Below are 15,771 nucleotides of genomic sequence, written 5' to 3' on the forward strand. Positions count from 1 at the left end.
ATGGTCAAGTTACTAACTAATATCCGGAATTTCGATTAAGTGATGGCTGTTTAAGTTTTGCCAGGACAATGCCTTTCTTAAATTGAGATGGAGATTAATACTAAAGGTATCAGAGCAGTAGTAAAGAGTAATCTAATCAAAAACAGCTAAGCTGTAAAAAAAGGAGTGCGGCCCTTGAAAAAGCTATGGTGAAAAAAGATATGAAATCCAAGGTGGCGGCCAAGAAATGGCTGTGATGGTAGGTTAATGGTAAAAATTTTAATAACAACAATTCAGGTGAATTTACAGCTTAGCTGTTTTTGATTAGATTTCACTTCTTTTTGTATTTGTATACTCCAAAGCCGGCCTATGGCCAGCTTTGGGGCTTTTTAACCTATATATTTTTCTTTACCACAGGAAAAAGAAACAGATGAAGCAGATTTTATAAATACTTTAACTCATTCTGATTTTATCAGTAAATGTACAAATTATATATATAATGCATATATCAATAGTTCATTATATTATGAACTCTTGCATATATTTATTACATATCAATTAATCCCCACAGGATAATTTGCAGCTGATCTCTCTACTGGGTGACTTGAAATGTAGCTGAACTCTCTACAGGGTGATCTGCTTGTACGTAGATGAACTCTTTACAGGATTCTCTCTACAGGGTGACTTGACTCTAGCTGAACTCTCTGCAGGGTTATCTGTTTGTAGTTGAATTCTCTACAGAGTGATTTGTTTGCAGCTGAACTCTCTACAAGGTAACTTCTTCTAGCTGACCTCTCTACAGGGTGACTTGTTTCTAGCTGGTCTCTTTACAGGGAGATTTGTTTGTAGCTGAATTCTCTACAGGGTGATTTGTTTGCAGCTGAACTCTCTACATGGTGGTAGCTTTGTAGCTGAACTCTCTAAAAGGTGACTTCTTATAGCTGAACTCTCTACAGGGTGATCTTTTCATAGCTGAACTCTCTACAGGATGATTTGTTTGTAGCTGAACTCTCTACAGGGTGATTTGTTTGTAGCTGAATCCCTACAGGTGAATTGTTTGTAGCTGAACTCTCTACAAGGTAACTTCTTCTAGCTGATCTCTCTACAGGATGACTTGTTTGTAGCTGAACTCTCTACAGGGTGATACTTCTAGGTGATCTCTCTACAGGATGACTTGTTTCTAACTGAACTCTCAACAGGGTGATCTGTTCATAGCTGAACTTTCTACTGAGTGATTTGTTTGCAGCTGAACTCTCTACATGGTGGTTTCTTTGTAGCTGAACTCTCTACAATGTGACTTCTTCTAGCTGAACTCTCTACAGGGTGACTTGTTTCTAGCTGATCTCTCTACAGGGTGACTTGCTTCTAGCTGAACTCTCTACAGGTGATTTGTTTGCAGCTGAACTCTCTACACGATGATTTCTTTGTAGCTGAACTCTCTACAGGGTGATTTTTTTGTAGCTGAACTCCCTACAAGGTAACTTCTTCTAGCTAATCTTTCTACAGGCGATTTGTTTGTAGCTGAACTCTCTACTGGTGATTTGTTTGCAGCTGAACTCTCTACATGGTGGTTTCTTTGTAACTGAACTCTCTACGGGGTGATTTGTTTGTAGCTGAACTCTCTACGGGGTGATCTGTTCATAGCTGAACTCCCTACAAGGTAATTTCGTCTAGCTGATCTTTCTACAGGGCATATTTGTTTGTAGCTGAGTTCTCTACAGGGTGATTTTTTTGCAGCTGAACTGTCTACATGGTAGTTTCTTTGTAGCTGAACTCTCTACAATGTGACTTCTTCTAGCTGAACTCTCTACAGGGTGACTTGTTTCTAGCTGATCTCTCTACAGGGTGACTTGTTTCTAGCTGAACTCTCTACAGGTGATTTGTTTGCAACTGAACTCTCTACTAGGTAACTTCTTCTAGCTGATCTTTCTACAGGGTGATTTATTTGCAGCTGAACTCTCTACAAGGTGACTTCTTCTAGCTGAACTCTCTACAGAGTGGTTGATTTTTTTGCAGCTGAACTCTTTACATGGTGGTTTCTTTATAACTGAAATCTCTACAGGGTGATTTGTTTGTAGCTGAACTCTCTACAGGGTGATCTGTTCGTAGCTGAACTCCCTACAAGGTAACTTCTTCTAGCTGATCTTTCTACAGGGCATATTTGTTTGTAGCTGAGTTCTCTACAGGGTGATTTGTTTGCAGCTGAACTCTCTACATGGTAGTTTCTTTGTAGCTGAACTCTCTACAATGTGACTTCTAGCTGATCTCTCTACAAGATGACTTGTTTCTAACTGAACTCTCTATAGTGTGATCTGTTCATAGCGGAACTTTCTACTGGGTGATTTGTTTGCAGCTGAACTCTTTGCATGATTGTTTCTTTGTAACTGAACTCTCTACAAGGTAACTTCTTCTAGCTGATCTCTCTACAGGGCAATTTGTTTGAGCTGAACTCTCTACATGATGGTTTCTTTGTAGCTGAACTCTCTATTAGGTACCTTTTTCTGGCTGATCTGACTACAGGGTGACTTGTTTGTAGCTGAATTCCCTACAGAATAACTTGCAATGTAATATAATTGAGTAAATTATAAATGCAGCTGAATGCTTTGTTAGGGTGTGACTGTTCTATTAGAGTATCTTGATCTCTCATTTGTTACACGTAGTTGACTTTCGAATCATAACTCAGTGGTTTGTACTCCGATTCTTCTGTACTACTGCAAGGACTTTCTATGATGATTATTCCAGCTACATACTGATTTTCAGCTCGTTGCTCTAAGCGGTTTGCCTGATAGACACGAAAACTAATAGTTTTTTATTCATAAAAATCGATCGCGTAATTTTGACACAGGTCGGGTTTTGTGTCATATCTCCATGGTCTTTATCCCGATTCCTTTCAAACCACAAAAAGGCACTCCTACGATGGTTGCTCCATCTACATATCAATTTTCAACTGATTCCTCAAAGGAGTTTACCCTGTAGGCGTGACAGATCTCCGACCTTATTTTACGCAAATAATCGGTAATAACTCCGTGAATGTTCATCGGATTCCTACCAAAGTTGGTACGGAGATCCGCCTTAATGAGCCCTTTAAGTGTGCCAAATTTCAGATTCGTGTTTTATGGCGGATTTTGCGAAGTGTGCGAAATGAAGTAGAAGAAAAAAACGAATTAAAACGAAATTTTGTTCGCTCGTATCTCGGAAATGGCTGGAGCGATTTTCTTCAAATTTGGTGTGTAGACTCCCCCAGCTGGCCGGCACGTCTGTAGCAAATTTGGTTCCAATCGGATAAGGGATCACAGAGCTACATAGGTGTGAAAATTGCGTTTTCTTTCTTCCTGTTAATATACTCACGGGTGGCACGCCGACTTCTTGGGCCGAACAACACACTACCGTGTGTCTTGATTACAAAAGTATAGTGCGGTACTATTCGAGGGTGTGGTACAATTAAAATTATTTTCAGAAACAAGGATAAAGACCTTCAAATAGTACCCACTATAGTACCACATTGCAGTACTATTCGAGGGTGCGGCACAAATTGAGTAAATACAGTACTACAGCTTGCAAGTCTATTTGTGTCTGTTCCTTATACATGAGGCTACACATACATGTGTCCAACGCATCTTTCTCAAAGGTTTCCCACCAACTGCAACTGTCAATGGCACATTTGGATAAACTTGCTACATTTATCTGTAGCACATTGGTCATCTCAACTCTCACTGGACCGGGCTGGTCACAGGAACCAGGACTCACATACAACACAAACAATGTGTATCATCACTAAGGATAGCACTAGTCTGGTTGGTAGCTGTTGTTACTTGTTAGTTTCCAGTATCACGAGTAGACTGTAAATACAACAACCTTACACTTCACTGTAGGTAGCGGACAATTTAGTTTACTTTTTGTTACTATGGTAAAGTAAAATGTGACCATCTCAGCAAAAATCCGACTTGTTCGCACAAGCATGCGTATTGAGAAAAACGAAATTTAAAAATAATTCGTAAAATTACGCATGCTACAAAAAACTACGCAAGTTTTTATCGGGCCAGTACTTGAAGAAGGAAGAGTCAAATCGATTAAAATTATATACCATTTTATTCGCCTGTTCATGGAGAATTCGAAAATCTTTGTTTCGTGTCTCTAGCTCCAACGGTATGCATGTCACTTGCGTTTGTTTATGATGCGGTAAACGTAAACAAGATTGTCCTCGTTTCTTCTACCAAACTGCCTTCATATCCATATGCGCAAGTATCTGTAGGGCTAATGCTATACCTTGGCTGATGTGCTGATCCATGGTGAATGTTTTAAGCCAAATTGCAACATTGTAGGCTAATCCAAAAAGAAGTTATGGCAGCGAATGTAAGCGCCTGCAGTTTATTTTCAGTATAGTTGCTGTACAAATTGATTTCCTTGGTCTTCCTACTGTCTATCGCTATAATTCCAAAACTACACACTACAGAAGGCTGAAACTGTGGTGATCCATTCCTTGGACACTGCTGGTATTGCTGAGCGAATAAAAAAATTTTTTTAAATTGTGCGAACAAGTCGGGTTTTTGCTGAGACGGTCACATATATCACAGTAACTAGAAACGTGCTACTTTTTTGACAGCAACTTCCATTACATACATGTATTACGTACTTGTTATCTTAAATGTAACATGTTATATTACTTCGTTAAAAGCACTATTATTACATAGCATGCTACTTTTGTAACACGTCACCCCCATCTCTGACCACTAACAAGCAAAGTGTTAGAGGGACCACTGCACGGATCATAGGGTGCACGTGTTTTTGGAAGCCAATCTTAGGAAACCAGGACCACCAAACGGAGATTAGAACACTGATTTCTGCTCTCTGCCTGAAAGATTTTACAGATGCCATACCCTTGTATGTAGTATTCTGTTTACAAGGGAAAAGATAACATCAGCTAAATATGTGTTTGTTTACAACTATGCTTGATATCACAAGCATATATACATAATTTTCTCAGTTTTATAACTGGAATAATCAAGACACATGATAGTGTGTCGTGCGGCCCAAGAAGCCGGCGCGCCACACCGTGAGTATATTAACAGGAAGAAAGAAAATGCAATTTTCACACCTATGTAGCTCTGTGATCCCTTATCCGATTGGAACCAAATGTGCTAGAGACGTGCCGCCCAGTTAGGGGAGTCTACATACCAAATTTGAAGAAAATCGCTCCAGCCATTTCCGAGATACGAGTGAACAAAATTTTGTTTTAATTTCTTCGTTTTTTTCTTCTTCATCTTCTTCATTTCGCACACTTCGCAAAATTCGCCATAAAACACGAATGCGTGCTCGGATTTGGCTGAAATTTGGCACACCTAAAGGGCTCATTAAGGCGGATCTCCGTACCAACTTTGGTAGGAATCCGATGAACATTCACAGAGTTATGACCGATTATTTGCGTAAAATAAGGTCGAAGGTCTGTCACGCCTACAGGGTAAACCCCTTGGAGGAATCAATTGAAAATTGATATGTAGATGGAGCAACCATCGTAGGAGTGCCTTTTTGTAGTTTGAAAGGAATTGCATTAAAGACCATGGAGATATGACACAAAACCCAACCTGTGTCAAAATTAGGCGGTCGATTTTTACGAATAAAAATACTATTAGTTTTCGTGTCTACCAGGCAAACCGCTTAGAGCAACGAGCTGAAAATCAGTACGTAGCTGGAATAATCATCATAGAAAGTTCTTGCAGTAGTACAAAAGAATCGGATTACAAATCACTGAGTTATGATTCGAAATGCAACTACATGCAGCAAATGCGAGATCGAGATACTCTAACAGAACAGTCACCCTAACAAAGCATTCAGATGCATGTATAATTTACTCAGTTATATTACATTGCAAGTTATTCTGTAGGGAATTCAGCTACAAACAAGTCACCCTGTAGTCAGATCAGCTGGAAGAAGGTACCTAATAGAGAGTTCAGCTACAAAGAAGCCATCATGTAGAGAGTTCAGCTCAAATAAATCACCCTGTAGAGAATTCAGCTACAAACAAATTGCCCTGTAGAGAGATCAGCTAGAAGAAGTTACCTTGTAGAGAGTTCAGTTACAAAGAAACAATCATGCAAAGAGTTTAGCTGCAAACAAATCACCCAGTAGAAAGTTCCGCTATGAACAGATCACACTGTAGAGAGTTCAGTTAGAAACAAGTCATCCTGTAGATAGATCAGCTAGAAGAAGTCACTCTGTAGAGAGTTCAGCTACAAAGAAACCACCATGTAAGAGAGTTCAGCTGCAAACAAATCGCCCTCTAGAGAATTCAGCTACAAACAAATCACCCTGTAGAAAGATCAGCTAGAAGAAGTTACCTTGTAGAGAGTTCAGCTACAAACAAATCACCCTGTAGAGAGTTCAGCTACAAACAAGTCACCCTGTAGAGAGATCAGCTAGAAACAAGTCACCCGTAGAGAGTTCAGCTAGAAGAAGTTACATTGTACAGAGTTCAGCTACAAAGAAACTACCATGTAGAGAGTTCAGCAGCAAACAAATTGCCCTGTAGAGAATTCAGCTACAGACAAATCACTTTGTAGAAAGATCAGCTAGTAGAAGTTACCTTGTAGAGAATTCAGCTACAAACAAATCACCCTGTAGAGAGTTCAGCTAGAAACAAGTCACCCTGTAGAGAGATCAGCTAGAAACAAGTCACCCTGTAGAGAGTTCAGTTAGAAGAAATTACCTTGTAGGGAGTTCAGCTACAAAGAAACTACCATGTAGAGAATTCAGCTGCAAACAAATCACCCAGTAGAAAGTTCCGCTATGAACAGATCACACTGTAGAGAGTTCAGTTAGAAACAAGTCATCCTGTAGAGAGATCAGCTAGAAGAAGTTACCTTGTAGAGAGTTCAGTTACAAAGAAACAATCATGCAAAGAGTTTAGCTGCAAACAAATCACCAAGTAGAAAGTTCCGCTATGAACAGATCACACTGTAGAGAGTTCAGTTAGAAACAAGTCATCCTGTAGATAGATCAGCTAGAAGAAGTCACTCTGTAGAGAGTTCAGCTACAAAGAAACCACCATGTAAGAGAGTTCAGTTGCAAACAAATCGCCCTCTAGAGAATTCAGCTACAAACAAATCACCCTGTAGAAAGATCAGCTAGAAGAAGTTACCTTGTAGAGAGTTCAGCTACAAACAAATCGCCCTGTAGAGAATTCAGCTACAAACAAATCACCCTGTAGAAAGATCAGCTAGAAGAAGTTACATTGTAGAGAGTTCAGCTACAAAGAAAATACCATGTAGAGAGTTCAGCAGCAAACAAATTGCCCTGTAGAGAATTCAGCTACAGACAAATCACTTTGTAGAAAGATCAGCTAGAAGAAGTTACCTTGTAGAGAGTTCAGCTACAAAGAAATCACCCTGTAGAGAGTTCAGCTAGAAAAAAGTCACCCTGTAGAGAGATCAGCTAGAAACAAGTCATCCTGTAGAGAGTTCAGCTAGAAGAAGGTACATTGTAGAGAGTTCAGCTACAAAGAAACTACCATGTACAGAGTTCAGCTGCAAACAAATTGCCCTGTAGAGACAAACAAATCACCCTGTAGAAAGATCAGCTAGAAGAAGTTACCTTGTAGAGAGTTCAGCTACAAACAAATCACCCTGTAGAGGGTTCAACTACAAACAAGTCACCCTGTAGAGAGTTCAGCTAGAAGAAGGTACATTGTAGAGAGTTCAGCTACAAAGAAACTACCATGTAGAGAGTTCAGCTGCAAATAAATTGCCCTGTAGAGACAAACAAATCACCCTGTAGAGGGTTCAACTACAAACAAGTCACCCTGTAGAGAGTTCAGCTAGAAGAAGGTACATTGTAGAGAGTTCAGCTACAAAGAAACTACCATGTAGAGAGTTCAGCTGCAAACAAATTGCCCTGTAGAGACAAACAAATCACCCTGTAGAAAGATCAGCTAGAAGAAGTTACCTTGTAGAGAGTTCAGCTAGAAACAAGTTACACTGTAGAGAGATCAGCTAGAAACAAGTCACCCTGTAGAGAGTTCAGCTAGAAGAAGTCACATTGTAGAGAGTTCAGCTACAAAGAAACTACCATGTAGAGAGTTCAGCTGCAAATAAATTGCCCTGTAGAGAATTCAGCTACAAACAAATCACCCTGTAGAAAGATCACCTAGAAGAAGTTACCTTGTAGAGAGTTCAGCTACAAACAAATCACCCTGTAGAGAGTTCAGCTAGAAACAAGTCACCCTGTAGAGAGATCAGCTAGAAACAAGCCACCCGTAGAGAGTTCAGCTAGAAGAAGTTACATTGTAGAGAGTTCAGCAGTTTAGCTGCAAACAAATCGCCCTGTAGAGAATTCAGCTACAAACAAATCACCCTGTAGAAAGATCAGCTAGAAGAAGTTACCTTGTAGAGAGTTTAGCTACAAACAAATCACCCTGTAGAGAGTTCAGCTACAAACAAGTCCTCCGGTAGAGAGATCAGCTAGAAGGATTACCTTGCAGAGAGGTCAGCTATAAAGAAATCACCCTGCTTCATCTTTTCTTCTTCCTGTAGTAAAGAAAAAAATGACAGGTTAAAAAGCTCTAAAGCCGGCCATAGGCCGCCTTTGGGGTATACAAATACAAAAAGTGAAATCTAATCCAAAACAGCTAAGCTGTAAAAAAAGAGTGCGGCCCTGAGAAAGGCTATGGTGAAAAAAGATGTGAAATCCAAGGTGGCGGCCAAGAAATGGCTGTGATGGTAGGTTAATGGTAAAAAATTTAATAACAACAATTCAGGTGAATTTGGTGCCGCTTGGTCTTGGCACAAAATTCACCTGAATTGTCGTTATTAAAATTTTTACCATTAACCTACCATCACAGCCATTTCTTGGCTGCCACCTTGGATTTCACATCTATAGCCTTTCTCAGGGCCGCACTCTTTTTTTACAGCTTGGCTGTTTTGGATTAGATAATAATAACAGGAGTAAAGTTTCTTGTTTAAAAAAATAACAGTAGCAATAATTAACAGAGCGATGTACCATGAAGCCACCTAACTTCAAAGGCAAATTTCAGGGTACGTATCCTATAGTCCTATAAACCCTGGCAGGCCATGGTACATTTAAGTTAAATCATGGCTGGCTATGGTACATTTTAATGTACCATGGCCTTGAGCAGTACCGCCAATTTCTTTATATAAAAACCCTAGCTGAAATCGATTGTGGGAATTTTTTATTGGTCAAGTGATGAAAACCATGCATTTGATTTTGCATCCTATGGTACTCAGATGGAAGCGATTTGTCACCCTTGCCATCCTATGAGTTGAGAAATATTGGTTTAAGGTGAGAACTAGTGCTATAGCATATTCACAAGCAGTTCGTTGCATTTTCAAATATGGACATGCCCACTTTTTTTGAATAACTCAAGATAAACACTCTACAGTGAAGCTTATCCCTATACGGTACCATTTAAATGTAACGTTGTCTCATGAAAGTGCGAGCAATCTTAAAACTCGCAAATTAAAGGGCGTGGCTCCCATTTCACCCGTGAGTATTCATCCCAAACGAAACAGGATGAATGCTTGAGAGCAAAACAGGTGCTACACCCTTTAATTAGAAGGTTATTAAACTGCTCACACTCTCACGAGATGACACTACATTTGAGCGGTACCGTTAAATGTAGTGAACAGTCTGTAAAATGATGTAGTGGCTTTAAAATACTTGTACAATTGCTTAATTGAACTTTTCTGTGATGCCCTTAGGACTTGCCCGTTCATGTTAACAAATATAGTTACAACGTTAGTTGCGGCTGACCCATAATTAAATTTAACAAGTTGGTCTATATAATTAAATTTAGTGGTCGGTCTCGTATTGTTTGGGTGATTAATCACCCGCGGGCTCTTAGCCTGCAATTGGCATGGTATATATCAGTTGTATCGTGTGCCCTTGTGATTTGCCTGATATGTACACCCACACTCTCGGACCTGACAGCCCTCGAGCTTGGGTGTACATATCAGGCAAATCACTCAGGTACCTGATACAACTATTACATAAAGGGGCAAACAACTATGTCCTATGGCTTCAGTGAAAAAATTATGTGTTTTATATGAAGCTGTAAAACCAACACAAATACTGTTCTCCACCTGATGATTTTAGTTCAGACATTGAACTTTTGTTTAGTGCAAATCTGAGTGAAATCCTCTGAAGTATGTACAAATTATGGCATGGTTACAAAACATACAATTTTAGCACTAAAATTGATTCTCCTCCTATAGCTAATTGTGAAACTCCCCAAAAATTCTTGTAGTGGCTTGTAATAACATCTTTAAAAGTATGGAAACAGATTTTTAGGAATGACTACTATGGCTTCAAAATAAGAGATAACTATTTTTCATAGAAATTTTAGATAGTTAAATGGCTCATTTGATAAAGTATTGCTTCCATACTTTTGTTACAAACGTACTTAGGTAGTAGATGACAAAGTTTAAGAAGCGTAGGACTAAAACTGGTAAGACTAGACCCAAAATTTGTAAAATTCTTATTCTCTAGGTTTAAAATACTAAACTGAATCTTAAAGGCAGTTCTTCTAACTGGAGACGGTGATTTTTAATTACCACAAACACATCTGCTGCAGAAGAGGATGGAAAGCAAGCACGGATGTATGAAAACGATCTTGCAGATGAAGCCATTGGAATTAGTAGCGTGCCCCCTTAAATATGAAAAAACCTTGCAATGTAGGCCCCTTTAAATTCTGTTACCTGTTTACTGTCTATAACTCTTTTCTGTAACTGTTTACTACAGTTACTACTTGCATATTATGTAGGGTAAGTGAAAATCCTTGAAAGGCCATTGCTATTGATACAGTAGGTTGCAAAATAAAGTTTACGTTTCGTAATTGTAATTACGGTGTGATTACTAAGTAATTACCATGTTTGTACTGTAATTACGTTTTGACCGTAATCTGTAATTATGCAAAAAAGTAGTTTTTCACCAGCCATATATACAATATACTCATAGTTACCAATAGAGCATAATTCGTAATTATGCTTTGTAATTACGCTACTACAGCGTAATTAAAATTACGAAACGTTAACTTTTTTCTGCAGTCTATAGTACTTGTAAATAGGTGGCAATAGCAGACCAATAATTGACTCTATTGACAACACCAGTGTTACTAGTACTAACGTTGTGTGTACACATACATGTGTGTGCATGTATGCGTGTGCGTGTGTATGCGTGCATGTGTGTGTGTGTGTGTGCGTGTGTGTGTGTGTGTGATAACCTAGTGGACACTTTGTTCCTCACAGCATTTTTCAATTGTAATAACGATGATTGAGTGGCCATCAGTGCCATTACCCACTTTGTCTCTGAAAAACAGGTCACTATATTAAAAAAGTCAACCACCAGTCCAGGAATGGGGTAAAGTACATGTGAAAGTATTTAAGTAAAGTACAAGTACTTTGACATTTGTTGAAGTACAAGTACAAGTACATGGCACTGTTTTAAGAGAAGTACTTAAGTAAAGTACAAGTACTTTTGAAAGTATTTAAGTACAAGCACAGATTATGCTTACAGTGTTCACGGTTGCATTTAATATTTATGTAGTTTTGGCTGCACCTAATAAAATTGTGAAAATCTGCCATCTGTAAGGCAAAATCTTTCAGGAGTAAATACCTCTCCTGCAATGCTAAAAAGTCTCTCAACAGGCACAGAGGAAGATGGTACTCCTAGGATGTTTTTGCCAACCTTGAAAGCAGAGGATATTTCTTTTGGTTGTCTTATTTGCTGGATTTTGGGCCATTGTTACTGCGTCAGTTTCAATGTATTCATCCATCTGCTTAGTGAGTGTACTTCGTTGTTGTTGACTTTCTGTTCAGGACATAATCTTTCTTCTTAGCTGCTATGGCTGCCTGCTTCTTATAATGATCAAACTAAATCTTTCAGGCCAAAAGTAGTACAACTGTTTCTAAGATCAACAGAGAAATGAATCAGAAGATGGGAAACCTTTTAAATCCTGTTTTTAGAGCAAATCCAGCAACTGTGACTTCAACCAATAGCTGACCACGCCAATCCAGGAGTATATTATCTTCGAGCCAAATTCAGCCAATATATATAGCTACAACTTATTTCACTTGTGCATACGTAAATGGGACTTAAGTATAAGTACAAGTACTCAAGAAGGTGTACTTAAGTGTCCTTAAGTACAAGTACCAAAGTACTTCGCCCCACCTGACCACCACTTCAGCTGCACCTGCAGTATACTTCTGGCCATTCAGTCCAACCCAAGGATTGCTTGGCACATGTGAGATTGTTCTGTAGTACTGTATATAGTCCAACTAAAAATAGCCTTTCTTTCTGCAGCGTTTAGCATAAGTAGTCAGCACACAGTCACCTGCGCTATGCACTCCCTCATGTCTAATGCCACTCCAAGAAAATTCCTTGTTTCCCTTATCATTGACCTCAAAAATACATGCGGGCGGGCGGTTCATTATCCATTATTGACATTTCCACTAATTTTCGAAATTCATAACTAACTTACAGGTAAGAATACAGTAGAAATATGAGAACCTGAATAGTGAAAAGCTAGCTTTCTAAACTAGTTACTGCTATACAACCACAGGATAAATAATGAATAAAATGTTCAGTTGACAGTAATAATGAATGACCATGCGGGAAAAGAATCTGCATGTGGGTGGGAAATGGGAAACAATGAATTATCTTGAAGTGGCCTAATCAAGAATCTGGACCAAAACAAGCACGTGATACTTAGCATACGTCGGTTTACAGGATAATGGAATTTATCATGTGGGTGGTGGACGGGAAACAGGAAATCAAGTTGGAGTGGCCTTTCAGGACAATGGGATGAAATATTTATGAATAAAAAAATTGAGTGCTTGTATTGCAATGAAGGTGTTAACAATAAAAACCTTGGTATCATCTTATTCAAGGAGTTTGAATATCTTTGTTTCGTGTCAAGGAAATAGAAGAAATGAGCATTAGTTTACCATACTTTACCGAGTATGTTATCTATAATTCCAGTTTAATACTTTCATATGGACGCGCACAGCCAAGCTGCTTAGCATGAATTACACTGGTCCATAGAAACCAAGGATCAAGTTTTAGGATGATTAAGGCTTCGCTTGCTTTTTCTAAAAGCGCGCAGTGGGGGTGGCGACGTACGTAATCAATTAATCCCATTTTATACAAGAATGAATGTGTACTTTACAAATATACCTCACCAGCTGTTCTTCACTAAACTTCAAGTCTAGGAATACCTCTAGGACCTTGAATAGGGCAGGAAAATTATTATATATATCACGTGGTCGATCGCGACTGAAGAAATATTTTTTACATGCGCGTGTAAAAGGCAACCTGCAAAAACAATGTAGTCATACAGTCTGCAGTCATACATTTTTCATGATATAACAAATTTAAAATCCCCTAAGATTTGTGGTTTACTTATAATCATTTTTTGTGATGAGTGAGGAATCTCAGTAACTTCATATTTTAAGTTATGCAACCCATAATAATGTCAATAGCTACCAGCCTCTGATGGAGGAAGAACTATGGTATATAAGTACTTCCTCTTATGGTACGGTACCAGTTAGAAGCCCCCAAGGTGAGAGTTTAATACAGTATATCCTGTACTGTGGTGTAAGTGTTAAAGCACCGCTATAAAAGAATCAGTAGTAAATTTCCGAGTCACTACAGGTGAAACCTGCCTAATAAGGTCACTACATAAAGAGGTCGCCTGTCTAAACCAGCCATTATAAAAATTCCCACATGTGCCAACTGTGTACAAAGTGACCTGTGTAATGCAGCCACCTCCTTAATGAGGTCAGAAAATTTTGTCCCTATGTAGTATGATGACCAGAATGGACAGGTTTCACTGTACTAATTTCTGCTGCAATTTAAGCAGTGAGTAGTGACATTCACTATACTTTTGTTGTTGCCTTCGCTATTCTTTTGCAGTGATCCTCACTACATAGTAGTGAACATCACTACAAAATCATTGTGGCAAGCATTAATAGTGATCTTTACTGTGATTTCAGTAATGATCATGGCTTCACTACGTTTAGTAATGCTAAATCTCATTTATCTCACCATAATATGATGGCTCTTTGTGAGATTTCATCATTCAGACAGGACCTGAAGGCTATGTTGAATGAGACCAGTGTATTGATATGACCTTTTCCAGATATTGTATGCTGTTTGTTTCTGTTCCTGTTTCCTTAGAACTCAACCTACCCTCTAAGAGTTGCTGTTTACCTGTTGGATGGCTTGTTTACTCGTAATTACAACTACTTGGCTAATACATATTAGTACATTATTACAGCCCAGGTGAGTGACCATGAATGTTGTATAGTGATTCCCACTATGCTCACTAATCTATAGCTAGCTACATATAGTGTTAACTGATAATGTTATTGTGTTAAAAGCACTGCTTGGGCTAAAGCCATTCACCAGTGTGAACCAAACAGCTTGGATAAGAGGGGCGCAACTGTAGCTGCATGCACTGATCTACATATTTGTAATAAATACCATTCAGATTAAATAATGGTATTTGGATACTTCACATACATCTTAATACAATTGTGCTTAAAACAATACTACTATACCATTTTTCCCTTACACTTATGTCCTCCCCTTCACCCACCAGCTCCAGGATCCACCTTTGTGAATAGCCTGTTTTGTATTAGATAAAGAATAGTATAATGTACTTTTAGTTCATATAATTATATTTCTAAATACTATAGTGTTATAGTGCTTGTGTGTGCTTGTCATATTGTTCTTTTAAACTGGCTTCTTGTGTACTATAGTCCATTGCACTGTACAAGGGATTTTGAAACACATTATCCACAACCGGATTTGTTGGATCATTTTCAAGTATATATTTCTTTTCTTTGGATTTCTTTTTCAGCAAAACCATGACACCGATAATGAGAATGATAATAGCCACAGCTACTATGCCAGCGATAACACCAAATATCCTAGCTGGAGCACCACTGCTACCGCTACCTGAGCCACTTCCACCACTAGTATCTCTGTCTAATGAAAGGGTAATATTCACACTGTCTATTGTCCATGAATCTGTGGTGCCTTCTCCATGTTGGAACTGGAACCATCCAATCATTGTTCGCAAATCCTTGTCCACGATTGCACTCACTGATCCCTGAGTAACTTGTCCTACAGTAACAATATTAAACAGGGTTGAAATGCATCCTTTCATGCTTGTTTTAACGGCATATTTTAATGCTCATGATCATGCGTTCTTACCCAGTGTTCTGATCACATTCCAGCTGATTCCAAAATCATTCGATAAGGCCACAATTACTTGCATACCACTACTACTTTGTGCACAGTCATCCCCATAGTAAAAAGCAAAGGTAGGCATTCCTGACATCAAATAGGGTAGTGACTGCTGATCTGATACCATTGCCATTGAAGTGTAAAGATGTTCCTCCTGTTAGATAAGTAATTATAATTTTATGTAATTGTAAGTATGTCACTCACTGTTAGGCTCTGATGTACATGTATCCCTAATGGTTCCACCAGTAACTCTCATCCATGGTTTGTCATCAATATCACTTCTTTCAAAATTGTCTATAATGTAATCAATCATATAGTCTTTGTTTGTGATGGTGCTGCAGTCTTCTCCATCAATCATAGCCATCATCACACATGCAAAATGAAAACAAAATCTAGATACTTACAACCGTTTTATCATACATTTAACAATTATTTGATGCTTTTCGTGTGCATGTGCATATATACTGTGTTTGTGCATGTATTTTGAGTATTTTAATGCACTGACCCTGCAATCTCCATGAAGACTACAATGAT

At 38.6% G+C, this 15,771-nt stretch overlaps 1 long non-coding RNA gene across 1 annotated transcript; it reads right to left on the reverse strand.

The window, feature by feature from the left end:
* Nucleotides 1-14,662: 14,662 nt before the first annotated feature.
* On the reverse strand, nucleotides 14,663-15,505 carry LOC136255452 (uncharacterized). The gene is made up of 3 exons (XR_010700895.1): nucleotides 15,442-15,505; nucleotides 15,205-15,391; nucleotides 14,663-15,114 (listed from the first exon to the last, which is right to left on the reverse strand). It is a non-coding gene; the product is annotated as an uncharacterized lncRNA (long non-coding RNA).
* Between the last annotated feature and the right edge of the window lie 266 nt (nucleotides 15,506-15,771).

This window comes from Dysidea avara, chromosome 5 (genome assembly GCF_963678975.1).
Source record: "Dysidea avara chromosome 5, odDysAvar1.4, whole genome shotgun sequence".
In the NCBI taxonomy this organism is placed as follows: domain Eukaryota; kingdom Metazoa; phylum Porifera; class Demospongiae; order Dictyoceratida; family Dysideidae; genus Dysidea; species Dysidea avara.